The 14,859-nt window shown below is 44.5% G+C and overlaps 1 long non-coding RNA gene across 1 annotated transcript; it reads right to left on the bottom strand.

Annotated features, from left to right (window-relative positions):
• Positions 1 to 1,952: 1,952 nt before the first annotated feature.
• Positions 1,953 to 4,644, bottom strand: LOC130849314 (uncharacterized). The gene is made up of 3 exons (XR_009052715.1): positions 4,556 to 4,644; positions 3,015 to 3,112; positions 1,953 to 2,450 (listed from the first exon to the last, which is right to left on the bottom strand). It is a non-coding gene; the product is annotated as an uncharacterized LOC130849314 (long non-coding RNA).
• Between the last annotated feature and the right edge of the window lie 10,215 nt (positions 4,645 to 14,859).

Below are 14,859 nucleotides of genomic sequence, written 5' to 3'. Positions count from 1 at the left end.
ATCAGAAAATGGGGAAATAACATGCCAGCAAAGGTGAGACATAGGGTGGACTGTAAGGATACAGCATCACAGCTTAAAGTGTTTTTGGCCACTGCATCAGTAAGTTCCTCTGCAAATAACAGGATATCTAACCAAAATTAATTAAACAATAAGGAGATAGCAATAGTGTGGATTGAGTCCAACTTTAAAAGATTGGATCAATGATTTCCTCAAGGATCCAGATATGTTCCCTCCCTGGATCTGCCTTCCTGGGTATCTCAACCAAGTCTCCCTCCTCCCAGCAAGATGGCTACAGCAGTTCTGGGCACCGCATGTCCACAGAATTCTATCCAATGAAGAAGGAGTTTCCCGTAAGACCCTCAGCAGACATCACCGGTCAATAGGACTAAACTGGGCCTCATGTCTGTGCCCATCTCCAATGCGCGGCTCTATTGAAGGACAAGCTCCTTTAGCAAGTCAGAATGTGGCGCAGTGAGGGGTGTTATGCCACTGATTTGACCACCTACTTATTGTTTTCATATCTTACTTTTCTTTCTCTCTAAAGTGTAGATGCACAAAGGATAAATCAAGGTCATGACTTAACGCAAATTGCTAAACATGACCCACAGCCAAGCTCCAGGCGCGTTTCTGCTCTGAGGTTGGGCTTAAGATCTGTGTAGCTCGAAATACCCACTTCTGATGCTGTTACATGATTCTCTGTAGAGGTGCCCACAGTGAAACTCTACCTGCCCCAGTGTCCCCAGGGTGTCTTGAGCAGTGGCAGTTTAGAGTCCCCAGTTTTAATTCTGTTCTGCCTCCTCCGATCTATTTAGAAAGAATCTATATCTGTTTCTTTTATTCCTCAATCTGATATTTTTTGGCTCACTCGAAAGAGAGAGCTGGATAGTGTGGGAACGACTGAAATTGAGCCCTTTCCTCTTACTAGAATTTTTGTAAAATACTAGAAATGAAGCTCCTAATGGCCACCAGAGAGAAGTTCTGCTACATCCAGGACCAGAGAGACAGGAATCATGCCTGTTAGACTTAATCAGCTGCAACAGGGACATTGAACATGGCTTAAATATGACTGGCATGTGTTTCTCTCTCATGTAAAAGTTCCAATTTAGCAGTTCAAGGATGGTCAGAGGACTTCACAGCTGGGCATAGCTAAGGCATGACCTTCTTGCTTCATAGCGTTGTCATACAAATTAAATAAGGTCACTTATACAGTGTCTAGTACATCATGAACCCTCTCCTGTTTGATAATGAAAGTAATAATAGCTAATATTAATTGAGCTTTATATGTCAGGCCCTGGGTAAGGGCTCTCTACATATTAACTCATTAATCCTCACAACAGCCTTGTGAGGAAGGGATGGCCATTATCCTCTTTTTATAGATGGGGACACTGAGAGATTAGGTGTCTTAATAAGACTGTCTCTTTGTTTAGCGCAGAGCTGTGATTCAGACCCAGCTTGTCTGATTTCTGAGCCCAGGAGCCTAACCACCAGCCTGAGCCCTCCGACCATCCCTCTCCTTCACTCCTCTGGCTGGAAGACAGTCACAACACAACCAGGAAAGCAGAGCATATGCTAATGAAAACCTTATTCGCAACATAAGGCAACGGGGGCTGAGTGCCGAATGGGTGGTGCGATTCGATTCAGATAAGGGGAGGCTCCTTTCCCTGCAGTGAACAGGGAAGGTGTCACAGTAGGGAGGGGCTGAACTGGGTTGTGACGGAGGGAGGAGGGTGTGCCAGGTGTGGGGAATGGAGTGGGTGGAGGCTTGGAGGTGGGGAAGGGAATAGCGTAGTTAAGGAAGAACGAGGAAACAGCCCCAGCGAAATCACAGGATTCTTCCAGAGGAGTCCTGAGCGAGCAGTTTAGAAAAGAAGATTGGAATTAGATTAAGAAGCAACTTGAATGTTGTTCGAGAAGCTGAACTGTACTCAGTAGACACTGGGTAGTCATGGGGGAGCAGGGTTTGAACAGTGAAATCACATGATGGAAGCAGTTTCTATAGGAATAATGTGGTGGTTGTGGGAAGGATGACTTAGAGACATGGAGGCTGGGAGAAGAGCTAAGAGGCTCTTGAAATGATCCAGACATGAGGTAATGAGAACTTGAAATGCAGTGTTTGCATGAGGCATGCACGGAATGGAAAGGATGTGAGAGGCATCATACTACAGCAGAATCGAGGTGCTTGGTGACTGGAGCTGGGAGCAAGGGAACAGGAGGGGTCAGGGATGACTGTCAGGTTTTAAGCCTGGATGATCAGAGAATCCTGTTATCAGCAGAAGCTCTGACTCTCCTAGTCAGAGGCGAACTCTGTTTTCCACCCATCCTCTGTGAGGTCTCTGTATCCACTGTATCCACCATCTCCATGTACTCAGCATTCACCAAAGGTACCTGGACCAGCCACTTGTCTTCTCTTTCTTCTTTGCTGCAAAGTACCACTTCTTCCAGAGAAGAATCTAGGGCACAGGGGAAAGCATGGATTCAGGGTCAAAGATAGGAATTTAAACCTTCTCTGTCTGTCACCAGCACGGTAACCTCGGGCACATTTCTTAATTTCTCTGAGACTCAGTTCTCTTTAAATTAGGGATGATAATACCTACTAGATGTGGTATTTATTTGGGGGATTCAGTAACACAAAGCATTCAGTACTGTGCTTGGCACATAGTAGATACTCAACAATAATGGCTAAGGCATGAGCTTACTACAGGCACTGCTCGAACTGCTTTACATACATTCACTCATTCATTCCTCAGACCTGTCCTATGAGGGTGATAACACTAGTACCTCCAACTCAGAGGGGAAGAAATGAGGCACAGAGAAGATGCAGGACTCACTGAGGTCACAGGGACAATGTGAAGCTTTACCAGGGCTTGAACCCAAGCGGTCCAGCTTTAGAGTTTGCATCATCTGTCACTATCTTGCCCTTATATTTTACATATAAATAAGCAGAGCTATTGTTTGCACTAAAAGGAGGCAAGGGGGGTATTAAAATACATCATCAGAATGGCTAGACCACCAACCTGAGCGAATGGCAACTGCTCAGAGCTGGATCCTGGGGAAGGTGCAGGAGAGGTAAGTGGCTGTGGCAAGTCCTCAGGGCAGTGGCTTCAAACAATTCCTATAGGGAGATGTCAATATCTTAACTTTCTAGTATGGTGGTTTAGGTGTTTGCCAGCAAAATATCAGAACTGGTTATCTCTTACCAGTGTTCTCCAGTCACCTTGTGGACAAAACAAATAATGACTTTCTGAGGACATTCTCAGTGTTGAATAGTATACCAGCGTTTTTTTTTTTTTTTAATGTATTTTCTTTATTATTAACACCATGCTTAAATTATTAAGAAAAAAAGATTTGAGATACCTTGTAGTAAAAAAAATTCTTTGAAAATAAAATCAAGATTGGATAAATAATAAACATTGTAAATATTTTATACCTGAAAACCAAAACTAAGAATATATAATGAAACTGAGCACTAAATTTGGCTCTGAGATTCTCAGCAGCCAATGTGAAATGAGAAATAGGATGAATTCCCTAGTATTGACTATGAAAATAGGCCTAAATGCTTATCCATACGCTTAGAATTTAGGTGTGCAGGACACAAAGATGGCACTTTGATATGAAAACAAGAAGCCTCAATTTATATTCCTGCTCATAAAGAAATCCACAACACGTGCTATCCCACGTGAGTATCATATAATCAAAGCGAAGCATACCTTACTAGATACATTTCTGCCCAGTAAAAAACCAGTCACCATTTTAAAGTAAATGACTAGGGACTTCCCTGGTGGCCCAATGGTTAAGACTCTGCCCTCCCGAAGTGCGGAGTTTGATTCCTGGTCGAGGAAGTAGAGCCTGCATGATGCAGCTAAGACCTGCGCAGCCAAATAAATAAATAAATATTTAAAAAATAATAAAGTAAATGACTAAAGAGAAAAGCAAGGAAAAGATATGTTTGGTAGCTCAGGAGAGAATGTGATTTCAATTGGCTTTTTGCTTCAATGCCCTGCCTAAGAGGAGCATGCTAGTCTGGGTGGCATCTTGAATTATCTTAAACAAGATAATGTACATGCCATTGATTTCCCTCCACTCAAGTACAGTACTTGCCAATTACATGTAATCTTTCCTTACGAGAAATAACTGAGAACTTTGCAAATACTAGAGGGCATTATGGTGCCTACCAGTCTTCCTGGGGAGGCAGCCACATAAGATGTTTGGGATTCTTTCCTGCAGCACCTTCCGTGAATTAAGGATAAATATTGCTATTATCGTTTATTGGCATAAGACTAGACCAAAATATTTTGGGGGGCTTGTTTCTAATAGAATCTGTGATCAAGAAGATTTGTTTTCTAGGGTTAGAAGGAACACCTTCCATATATTTTTCATATTATCATATGACCTGAATTTCCCAGATCTCAGCACCCAGCAAATACAAAAGAGATTGCACTGGGATGCCCACCTCCTGATTCAGGGCGTCATACTCCAAAATTTCCCCTTAAGATTTCTGGGACTCTCCAGGGGATGTTTTACAAATACTAATAACAAGCCTGCTCCCAGTGGGTACCTGCTGGGCATCCTCCTTGTTCGCTGGGCATCTGGCTAACTCCTGCCTTTCCTGCTGCCTCTCTATTGACTGCAGAGCAAAGGGGCAGGTGGGCCTCTGGCTTCTGGGAAAAAAAGAAAAGTTTGTGGTCATGAAAATCTACGCCTGGGCTTGCACAGGACAAAGTTTTAGTTCATGAAATGGCAAACATCTGGGTTTACTCCTGATCTGTTATGTCACCTTGCACGGGTCACCTTGGTGCTTTTTGATTCAATTTCCTCTACTGAAAATCACAAAAATTCTCATGTCTTACGAAGATGTAGTGCGTACTGGCTATTTAAAGATTAGATGGTATTTTGAAAACATCAAGAGCAAGGTAAGTGCTAGGCCAGTAAAGCCAAAGACTTGTGGCTTCCCTAATGAGGCTTTTTCTTTGTGCTTTAGACATCCAAAAGAAATAAAATTTAAAATGTCTGCATAATGTTGAGAGAGAACAATCTCGAATCCCCCAAGTCAATAAATTGCTCTTTAAGCCTCCTTATATGAACTAGGTTGTTCCAGAGGTGAAACATAAGTTACAAGGAGGATAAAGTCTTGAAAAATTCTATGAAATATGAAGTTACATAACTAGGGGCATTAGGACGATAGAATATTTGGGAGGGAATCAGACCCCATAACCGGTATTTGATCATTACATTTTAACAAAAAGAACATTTAATCCTAAAATACTCTAATGGCATTAACAGCCTTAATGAAAACCTTTGCTTAAAATTTACAGAAGGTGTTTAGGAGATATGGGAGAATGGTCAGGGCCAGGGAAAGGAGAAGACAGGTGTAATATCTGAAAATTTTACCTGAGATTGGGTCCTGTTCTTCCATTCATACTCTCAGAAACCACATCAGAAGAAGCTGTTTCTTCCAAAAAATAAGAGACATGTTATGAGTTGAATTGTGTCCCCTCAAATTCATATGTTAAAGTTCTATCCCCCAGCACCTCAGAACGTGACCTTATATGTAAACAGGGTCATAGATAAAATTAGCTAAGGTGAAGTCTTACTGGCGTAGAGTGAGCTCCTAATCCAATATGACTGTATCCTCACAAAAAGGGGAACTTCGAACAAGATACATGGACTCAGGGAGAACACCACGTGAAGATGAAGGCAGAGGTTGGAGCATTGCTTCTACAAAATAAAGCATAGCAAAGATTACCAGCAAACCACCAGAAGCTAGGGGAGAGGCATGGAACAGTTTTTCAGTTACAGCCCTCAGGAAGAACCGACCTTGCCAAGACCTTAATCTCAGAGTTTTAGCCTCCGAAACTGTGAGACAATAAATTTCTGTTGTTTAAGCCACTCAGTTTGTGGTAGTTTGTTATGGCAGCCCTAGCAAACTAATATAACACATTACACCCAATTGTTTTACCCTAAAGAATCAGAGGTAATGTGGAGAAGAAGAGATTAAAGGTAGTTAACACAAGGTTCTTCAGTACTTGTGCCACTCATATTTGGATTAACATTATTTTCTTAAAATACAAAAATTTCTTTAAAGGTTATGACCATCAGTTATTTATACCTTATGCCATATTATATTTTGCAAAGATGGCCACAGTATCTCCCAGCCCACATTGCTCTTCAAGAACCTTGCCATTTCTCCATTGAGGAGTAAGTCTAATTCCTCCTTGAATCTAGGTGGGCTTGGGACTCACTTGCAAGCCATGGAATGTGGTAGAAGTGATGCTGCATGACTTCTGAGGCCATGTCATGAACTTTGATGTGGCCGCTGCCTTGGGAGCAGAAATACTTGCACCGGAGCACTTGACTGCCCTGAGGCTGCCATGTCGTGAGGAAGCACAGACCAGTTCTTTTGGAGAGACCACACAGAGAGGTCCTGAGACTGCATGAAGACAGAGAGAGATACCCAGCAAGACTGCATCTCCTCCAACCCCTCTGCTGTTCTAGCTCCAGCCACTATCTGATCGCAGCCATGTGAGGGATTCCAGACCAGAATCTCCCCACCAAGCCCTCCCTGAATTCCTGACCACAGAAACTGGGGAAGGTAATGAAATAATTGTGGTTAAGTCGCTGAGCTTTGGGGTGATTTATCATACTGCTAGTGGGCATGCCTTAATGCGCTACCCTGATCATCAAATTTCTTAACTTTTAAACGAACTGTTGCAGAATTTAATTTTCTTTAGAAAAGGGTGGAAAGCACAGGAGAAAAGATGATCTGGTAACCTAAAAAATTCTGCTTTGCAGATTTCCCCAGAATCTGGTGGACAGTTTTGTGTGCTCCCGAAAACCAGCAGTGTCGCTTTCCTTGGCACTCTGCCCCTTCCTTTAGAACATAAACGTGACCGAGGTACCGTAGGCTTTGAAACCACTGGTCACGCTAGTATGTATGTAAATCAGTAAATTCCTGTTTGGAGAGTTCTTTTTTCTCTCTACTCCCGAATGTGTCCTAATTATGCAAAATTGTGCCATCAGTTGCCTTGGACACGAACTAGTTAGTTATCCCTGTGCCAGAGTCTTGCTTGTTGAGTTTTCCAACGTTTGAAGACTTCTATTTTCAGTCAGAACCTGGCACTAATTCTAATGATTCTTACTTCATTTGTGATGGGGGTGAGAAGATGTTTGCACTTTGAATAATCCCCTGTCCTTGGCATCTTCCTAATAAAATGCCCCTCCTGTCGTCAGTGCTGACAGAGCTCTGCTCAATTAATGAAGAACCATTTCCCTCAATCACTTCCTTCCTTTCAGAAAAAGCCTGGATCCCTTTGACACCTTCATGTTCCAAATCCTCCCTATCAGCCTGTGGCTTGTTTTCTATGGTGTCTTTGATTAAGGCCTTCTTCTATCAGGGCATTTGAATAAATAATCCCCCCCGCCTCTCTTTTGTTATCCAAGTTCTTGCTCGAGTGCTTTTGGTCTCCAAGACAGCCCTCAGCCATCACTGCCAGGGATTAAGATGTCTGTGAAATCCATCCTTGTGCTGCAAATGCCTTGCAAGGGAGTCCTTTGGAAACATTGACTTCTTTTCCTTTTTCAGCCCTGAAACAGTAGTTCCTGGGAGATAGCCATTCAGAACATGCCTATTAGTTAAGAATCTTTGCAGACCATAGCTAAGGGGCAGCAAAGAAACTGAAAAGAAAAGGCTTCATAATCCCTTATTTGTGACTCCCAAGTGGTAGCTCTGAAAGTGACTTCTTCAAGCAGGCATCTGCTTCTGCCATTTACGCTTAATCAGATAAACATAGGGCTGGAAGTGCCCTTAATCCACCCTTCTGCATTAGCCAGGGCCTGCAAGGCTATCTGAAGATGGTTCCAGAATCTTCAAATGCTGTCCTCACACCTACACTTGGGAAAGTAAAAACACTTCGGGAGAGGAGACATCTACTCCTTCTTGGAACAGAGGCAGAAAGACATAATTTTTGTCACCCAATCCTCTTTTCTTCCTGAACAATCTTTGGATGGATGTTTCAGCCCTAGTCCTCCAATACCATACATTGTTATCATTACCCTCATTTCACATATGGGGAAACTAAGGTTCAAAGAGGTTAAATTACTGGCTATGAAATGAGAGAACTAGGCTAGGGTGACAAACCGTCCCAGTCTGCACAGGACTAGCGGGTTTTCTGGGACATGGGATTTTCAGTGCTAAAACCAGGACAGTTCTGGGAAAACCAGGAAGGTTGTTCACCCTAGGTTTGAACCAGGTCTCCAAAGCCCTTCCTCTGAACCCTGGTACCACCCTAAATCATCCTCAGCCTGAGGTCTGGCCCTGGGACAGATGGGGCTTCCACTGGCAGCACCATGAAGAATACGGAGTTCATTTCCCTCTGAATCAGAGAACAAAGTCAGGGGTGTCAGCTCTGGGAGATCAACTCAGGACAGCAGGCCCTCTTGAAGGCTCCTCAGAACCACTGGAAAGACGAGTCCGGGAGCTGACTATGGAGTGAGGTGAAAACCAGACACAAGAGTGCACATCACTGTTTATGCAATTGGCCACATCACATGACATTTTATAGGAAACCTTAAATCACTGTCCACTGCACTGCCAGGGCCTCATTACAGAGAAGGCCATGGAGGAGTCAGGTGTTTGCTGAAATGCATAGCGCAGAATTGCAGTGAATTAGTCAAAAAATCAGACCACAGCATACTTTTGCCAAAAGCAGAAATCAAGACCTTCAGACATTTTTTTCAGGGGTGATCTACGGTCCCCTCCCTCCTTCCTTCCTCCCTTCCCCCACCTTTACTGGGGTTTCCTCTTTTAAGACTTCTCCCTGGATGGCAGCAGAAGGCCAGGCACTGATTAAACGCCACGCACAGACTAAATACATGGTGAAAGTGTTGTCGCTGGAGCGGAATCCTGGTCCATCCCCCGTACACACACACACACACACACACACACACACACACACACACACACACACACAGCGTCACACTGTGCGTGGGGTTGCCCTCTCATTGCTGGATCCTAGGAGGTCTGGGGAGGACCAGGGAGCCTCAGGGAGGGGCTGCTTACCGATGGTAGCGGAGTGGCGGGTTTCACTATTCTAACAGGTGGTGAAGCTGTGCCTGGGCTTTGCGGCTTTCTCTCAGCCCTAAGTGGGGGGAACCATCCTCCCACTATGCCTGCTGGGGGTCCCTCCTCACCACCCGCCTGCCCCTGACTCTGTCCCCTTGGAGGACAGAAGATTAAAACAGAATGGGCCTTGGAGAGACCATCCAGTTGGACTCTCTCCTTACACAGACGGGGCTGAGGCAGAAGGAGGGCATGAGAGCTGCCAACATTGCACGTGAGTCCACGTTGGCACCTCTGGGGTGGAGAGGAGGAGGCGGGAAGAAAAAGGTCTGTAGCCTCTAATCAAAACTTTTCTCTGCCTTCAGCTGATGCACAATTTTAGCCCCAATTATTTTGAACCCTTTCTTTCTCCACTATATCAAACATGCAAACTGTTTGGTTTTGTCTTCAAACTTTGTATTTTTGTCAGCTCGGTCCTCCTTTCTTCTTGCTCTCTGTTCCCAAGTAAAATCATTCATAGACGTCGAGTGTCTTAAATAGACGGAGCCCAGAGCTGGGGGCACCCGTGGGAGGTGCTGGGGCTGTTCCTCCTCGCCTGCCTGGGGCTCTGTGAGTTGCTGTTAGAAGTGGCTGTAAAGAAGTGTCCCTGCAGTGGTCAGGGACACGGACTGTGCCTGGGTTTGTCACCCAGTCAAGCAAGTTTTTACCTAAGGGTTTGGCTTCTCTTTACTCCAGCTCCCCAGCCCCTGCTTTCTAAAAGCACAGGGCCCATCCCTGAAATTTCAGCAGTGGGTGTGGGGACTCTCTTTCCTGACCTCATGTGTTAGGGGATGACAACCAGGCTGAGGTGGCGCCGACCTGCAACATCTTCCCATCATTCACGGAAGAGGAAGGCTTGCAGGTGAGGCTCCACCCCCACCCTGCCTGAGAATGTCGCCACGCTGCTTCTCTTGCGGCTCCTGCCAGTGGCAGTCCGTCCTAGTGCCGAGGGAGCCGTGGGTGAAGCCCGTCACCCGTGGGTGAAGAGAGATGCCTCCCTCCACCCTCCTGCCACAGATGGGGTGACGCTCCCCATCACCGGTGCTCCTCTGACCGTTCGCGTGAGTGGGATTTCAAAGGAAAACAGGGCTCGTGCCCTCCCTGTTCATCAGCCTCTGGATGAAAGTAAACAGCATGAGAAGAAAAGGCGGCACGGGCCACGCCAGATGGAGCAGCTCTGCCCCCTCATTCACGGGCGCTGCTTATAGGCTGCAGCATCCTAACCCCTAGTCATCAGCTGACTCAGGACTCCATGAGGACAATAGATGGATTAGGTAAGATGATGGAATCCACCCTTAGAATGACATACCCGCAGTTCACCGAGAGGATGACCTGATCATTACTAGGTATACAACAAACTACAACAAATACACAGTGTGATTATGTCATAACTTCCAGTCCCTCTTCACCAGGGAACTTGTGGAACCCACTGCCGGGAGTAGCCAACGGAAACATCTCCTACTCAGGCCAGCTGGCATCCTTTTCCGGATCTACATTCTCTGTCATCTGCTGATTCTCTTCTATGTCCCACACCATTCTGCACCCCAGCCAGGCTGGACCAGGAAGGGCACGCTGGGGGTCAGAACTTCCACACCATCAGTGGAGAATTCTCAGTCTCTCCTTCTGCAAGTTCATACCTGGGGGGCAGAACTTTCAGCAAGTATGCTTCTATATTCTGGTTACCCCTTTTCCCCATTTGCTTCTGTACAAGTCAGATTTTCACCCTTGGGAGGTTTGTATCCTTCACAGTGAATTTTCTTAAATGCCTTTGGTAGTTTTCTGTCCCTCGAGGAATGGCTCTTCTCTCTCTGCACTGCTGCTTGGTTCCATACGCCCCCATTCATAAGGTGGCTCTCTGCACTGCAGTGATCTCCAGCTCTGGGCAGGAAGAGAAGAGCTGTCCAGATATCACTGCCTTCTATGTGGCTCTACCAATCACCTCTGTTTGTGGTAGCACTTGCGGGTTTTAGGTTTAAATACTTTGTGCCCACCGTGTGTGAGCTCCACAAAGAAGACTAAGGAAAAACCGGCATCCTGTTTTCAGTATTAGCGGTAGCTGCTAATTATTGATCGTATACTATGTTCTAGGCACTATGCTAAGATAATTTACCTATATGATGTCTAGTCCTTACAGCAAACCTGTAAGATAAGCATCATTATTCTCATTTTACAGTTGAGGAAACTGAGTCTGAGAGGAGTTACACAACTTTCCCTGGATCACATGAATGGTAAATGGCAGAGGTGGGGCTTGAATCCAAGTCTGCACGATTCAGAAGCCCATACTTTTTCCTTTCCACAGTTCTTCCAGTCACTCAACAAAAATTTACTTTTTACCAACTCCCAGACATTGTTCCTTCCTTTTGGAGGTAACATCTAGCTCACTTCATCCTTCATCCTAATTGTCTTGATGGTGACAATGGAGGAAAGAATGCCTGAAGCTCACCACAGGGAAAAGGTCTAGAACAGCAAAGAGAAGGAAAGTAATTACCTTTCTGTAGGTGTTAATTTGAAGTTTGTTAACCACCAGGAGAAAAAGAACTACATGATAATTACTGTATCAACCATACATTTCTAGTTCACACATCCCAGGCAGTAGCTGGAGCTTTTAGGCAGAGCCAGATGCAAACATGTGGGATTATGTCATCCACTGAAATGCAATAGACAAGAGGAAGAGCAGGAAAGTGAGCCCTAAACCCCTATACCTATTTTGCAATCCTTTTATAATTAGCTGCAGTATTAGATTTGATGTTTCTAAGAAGTCAACAATATAAGCCCATTTGACACAGAAGACGAGAGGGTGACAGATTGTGTGCTATTCCTTGGATATGCAGAAAATCGGTGGTCATATAAAGACCTTGGATCTAAACCTATAGAAAAAAATCACTGTGGCCAGCTACTTCCTATATTTGTGGGTTTATGAAATAGTTTTAATTTTGCTGAGAGCCAAAGCAAGCTTTTCTCACTTAAAATAGAAAAAAAATAAGCACACAGAAATTGAGAACTGATGTTGTGAAACCCAGTTTTTGAGGCCTGGGCTGGTGCCTAAGCACTAAAGCTGTTTAGGTTATCATACTTTAAAGGATTTCTTAGGTGGACAAAACTGGTGATTGCACTTCTCTACTACCTCCCTATTAACTGAACCGTGATTTTGTTTAGATAGTAAGGAAATTTGTCTGGGGAATGTGGAACCTTCTCCGGGGCCCATGAGGTGAACATTGATCAGTGTGATTCATTTCTTCTTTGCAGATGATGGATTTAGCCAATGTGGTGGTCATTTGATCCACTTCTCAGAAAGGAGACATAACTGGAAATCTGCTAATGGCTTCTGGATAGATTTTCCCCTCTAACAAAGAGAAATATGAAGGAGAAAGCCCACATCCCTTCTTACCTGTCCTTGAATGTTCCTGTTTAAGGATGTAATGTACTGAGCTACTGCAGCAATCTTGCCACCATGAGGGAGAGGCAACAGTACCACACTGGGGGCTATAAAATGAAAGAGAGAAAAAACCTGGGTTCTTGCTGACCTCATTACACCACTGGACAACCTGAAACCACATACCTGCAGAGTTCTTAACTAATGTAAAATTGCTCTATGGTTTTAGCCACTTCTAGTTTCATGTCTATGATACATGAAAAAAAGAGAAACAGCTTGAAGCCAATGCATTATAAAAGAACTGTGTCTGAAGCAAGATGAGACTCTGCTGATGTCAGACCCTCTGCCTGTTGGGCTGCACAGCCTTCAAAGGAATTTAGAAACGGAGCAAATAGCACATATTTACTGAGCAAACACCTACTATGTGCCATATGCTGTGCTGGGTGCTGGGATTACAAGACTGGACAAGTAGGCAAGGTTATTAAGGTCATGAAAATCACATTCTGGGAGACCCATGATATACAGGTAAACAAATAAGAATAGGTGAAAACATTCTTAGGCAACTTTCAAAATATTGCTTCAAATCGGTCCTGAGTATAAACCTAGACTCTGCAACCAGATAGATGTGGATTCAAATTCTACCTCTACTGGGACTTCCTAGGTGGCACAATGGTTAAAAGTCCACCTGCCAATGCAGGGGACACGGATTTGATCCCTGCTCCAGGAAGATCCCACATGCTGTGGAGTAACTAAGCCCGTGTGCCACAACTATTGAGCCTGTGTGCTGCAACTACTGAAGCCCACGAGCCTAGAGTCCGTGCTCCGCAACAAGAGAAGCCACTGCAATGAGGAGCCCGTGCACCAGGATGAAGAGTAGCCCCCACTTGCTGCAACTAGAGAAAGCCCGTGTGCAGCAACGAAGACCCAATGCAGCCAATAAACACATAAATTTATTTTTTAAAAAATGCTACCCCTACCACTTGCTGTGACCTTGGGAAAGTCACTTAATTTCTCAGAGGATCAGCTCCCTCATCTGTAAAAATAACTCATAGAGTTGTGGGGATTAAATAAGCAATAAGAAGCTAATTCATTGAGTTATGAGGATTAAATAAGCAAACAAACGCTCTGTAAAGTGTTTTACGTAGAACCTGGCATGTAGTCAGTTCCTCTAGATTCTAGATCATCATCTCTGTCGTCATCCTCATTGCCATTGTCACAGTAATTTGTGCCAGGGACTGTGGGTGTCAAAAGATGAACAAGACTTAGACCCTGCATTCAGGAAGTCTGGGAGGCAAGAATCCAGATTTGGAAGTCAAAAGTTAGGCAATGAATTAGGCAGAAACAAAAGAATTCCTCTGGTAACCAGGGTTGGGGTAGGCTAGGCCCCCTGTCTCTACTTTTCTCCCACACATGTTTTATAACCATTATCCCCTTTTCCAAGAAAGAAATATTCTGAATGATTGCTGCTCTTCTTTCACATACAGCTGCTGTTCCCAAGAGAATCAAATGGGCCTTTTCTTTCTCCAGTGAAGTGAAAAATATAGGATGTGTACATCTGGGTGGCACTTACCAGTTTGTGCATACCAGCAAACACACACAGATACTCCCATAAATGATCTCACCAAAACCTGTCTCCCTTCCTTCATCCTCTTAAAATCAAACCCACTTAATGTGTTTAGTGTCGTGCGATTGACTATTAACTGCTGTATCTAGCTGTAAGATCCAGATAAACACTGACTACCCGGGTCCCCACACCCACACACATACCCTCACCCTTAGGAACATTTCCTCTCAAGGTCACACACACCACTGAGAATTCATCCTGGGGATGCATCTTCCCACAGCCTTGCTCACACACTGGCTTTTTATTTGAGCTCTCATGGGGAATCCTGCAGCTCTCAGATAGGAATTTCATGAACAAAGGAAGGGGAGGGGCAACTGGGAGGAAAGTCCAGATGCAGCAGGGAAGAAATTAAAATTGCTTTCTAAGGGAACCTAAAATTATATCATTCTAGCCTGATCCTCCCTTATAACTGTTACTTGTACATTCTGTGCCTAGAAAAAAAAAAACAACAACAACTTTTCACTGATTGGGCAGTTGTCCAAGCTCTTAGTTTGGCATCCAGCCCACAGAGCTGCAAAATCAACCTCACCAAGCCTATGCTTTGAAATGAGGCAACATATAACTGGAAGCCCGTTCAAAGTAAGGAGCACGGCACAAGGGTCCAGGGTCCTGGGTATCTTCCTTCTTCTCTCAGCTGAACCTTCCTCGTCCAATCTTGGAGAAGAGTCCTACTTGGCTAAGAAAGAGATCAGGGACAAGAAATTGCCATGAGACTCTCAGAAGTCACCGCCTGAGTACTAAACCTGAATAACCAGGAGAGATGGAACT

This window comes from Hippopotamus amphibius, chromosome 3, assembly GCF_030028045.1.
Source record: "Hippopotamus amphibius kiboko isolate mHipAmp2 chromosome 3, mHipAmp2.hap2, whole genome shotgun sequence".
Lineage (NCBI taxonomy): Eukaryota > Metazoa > Chordata > Mammalia > Artiodactyla > Hippopotamidae > Hippopotamus > Hippopotamus amphibius.
Note: the sequence above shows the minus strand (reverse complement) of the source record. Positions and strands in the feature narration are given on the sequence as shown.